Source organism: Octopus bimaculoides, chromosome 18, assembly GCF_001194135.2.
Source record: "Octopus bimaculoides isolate UCB-OBI-ISO-001 chromosome 18, ASM119413v2, whole genome shotgun sequence".
In the NCBI taxonomy this organism is placed as follows: Eukaryota; Metazoa; Mollusca; class Cephalopoda; order Octopoda; family Octopodidae; genus Octopus; species Octopus bimaculoides.
Window position 1 is genome coordinate 37804460 of NC_068998.1, and position 2225 is coordinate 37806684.

Here is a 2225-nt window from a genome sequence, read left to right on the forward strand (position 1 = left end):
TTCTAAATCTCTCATATATATATATATATAAAAGCAACAGTAACATCCACCCCTAGGGGTCAGCCACACTTAAGTGGCAATATACTACACTTTATCGTGCAGTTACTGTTAATACTTCATTTAGAGAATTAACATTGCTATATATATATATATATATGTATGTATGTATGTATGTATATTTATGTATATTAGCATTTGTGTATGTGCGTGCGTGCGTGCGTGCGTGCGTGCGTGCGTGCATGCGCGTGTGTGTGAATTCATTCCTTCACTTTCTTCTTTTCTTTTCTTTTTTACTTCTTTTTTTGTCTTGTTCTGGCTTTTTTCTTTCTCAAATTTCATGTGCCATGACAAACCACTTGTTACGTATGTCTTCGTCATTTTGACAACTTTTTCACCAGACTTGATTTATTCCTATTCATTTCCGCTGTTATTTCATAACACGGCACTGACCGAGTTGACAGTAGCGTGGACGTGGGTGCGTCTATATATTTCTGTGCTTATGTATGTTTGTATGTATGTATGTATGTATCTATCTATCTATCTATCTATCTATCTATCTATCTATCTATCTATCTATCTATCTATCTATCTATCTATTTATCTATCTATCTATCTAATCTATCTATCTATCTATCTATCTATCTATCTATCTATCTAATCTATCTATCTAATCTGTCTATCTACCTGTTTGGTAAGAAGCTATCTATCTGGCTGTTTGGTAAGAAGCTTGCTTCGCAATCACATGGTTCCAGGTTCAGTCTCACTGTGTGGCACCTTGGTCAGGTGCTTTCTACTCTAGCCTCGGGCCGACCAAAAGCTTTTGAGTGGATTAGGCAGACAGAAATTGAAAGAAGCCCCTTGTATATGTATATGTGTGTGTGTGTATGCGTGTGTGTGTGCGCGCGTGCGCGTGTAATAATTCTATATTCGGGTATACGCCTTATAGTATACCGTTTGAAGCCCGTTCACAACATTCGGCTACATAATGTCAACAACAATACAGAGGTGTATGCCACTGGCTTTAATTCAGGAATTCCATTGTGTCCGTAGAGTTTTAAAAAAAATATGAGAGAAGGTACCGATGCACGATAGGTCGAAATGATCGTAGTGGTCCTCAATAAACAGTTTTGTGAATTCCATTTTCTTTCTCTCTCATATATATATGCTTATGTGTATATATAAATATATATATATATACGCAGGAGTGGCTGTGTGGTAAGTAGCTTGCTTACCAACCACATGGTTCCAGGTTCAGTGTATGTGTATATGTGTGTATGTGTGTGTATGTGTGTGTATGTGTGTGTGTGTGTATGTTAGTGTGTCTGTGATTGTCCCGCCAACATCACTTGACAACCGATGTTGGTGTGTTTACATCCCCGTAACTTAGTGGTTCGGCAAAAGAATCCTGTAGAATAAGTACTAGGCTTACACAGAATAAATCATGGGGTCGATTTGTTCGCCTAAAGGCGGTGATCCAACATGGCCGCAGTCAAATGACTGATACAAGTAAAAGAAAAAAAGAATAAAAGAATATACATACATACATACATACATACATACATACATACATACATATATACATACATATATATATTGAGTCATAAGAATTTCATGAACTTTTGAGACAACGTAAGAATAAAACTTTTGAGGAATAATGTATCTCGAAGCACTCACACAAAGCTATTAACAAAAGCATGATAAATATTCGGTCTCTTTCAATTTTTTTTTTATCCAAAATAAATTTTTTTTTATCCACCCCATCCCACTGCGCGGCACCTTGGACCGACAAAACCCTGGTAAGTGGATTTGGTTGACGGAAACTGAAAGAAGCCCTTCGTATATATGTGTGTGTGTGTGTCTGTGTTTGTCCTCCATCATCGCTTGACAATGGATGCTCGTGTGTTTACGTCACCGTAACTTAGTTGGACGATTGAACAGGAGACCGATAGAATAAGTACTAGACTTGGGGTCGATTTCTTAAGGTGGTACTTCAGCATGGCCGCAGTCAAACGACTAAAACAAGTAAAGGAATAAAAGAATAAAAGAATAAAGAATACATGTATATATATATACATATATACCCACACACACACACACACACACGTATGTGTGTCTTTCTTTCTGTTTGTTTCTCTCTCTCTCTATCTATCTCTCTTTCTCCCTCTCTTTCTCTCTCCATTTCTCTCTCTCTCTCTCTCTCTCTCTCTCTCTCTCTCTCTCTCTCT

The 2225-nt window shown here is 37.4% G+C and overlaps 1 protein-coding gene across 1 annotated transcript in view; it reads left to right on the forward strand.

Moving 5' to 3' along the window:
• Window positions 1–2225, forward strand: part of LOC106876095 (uncharacterized) — a 174734-nt gene that overhangs the window by 2209 nt on the left and 170300 nt on the right. The gene's annotated exons all lie outside the window — the stretch shown is intronic.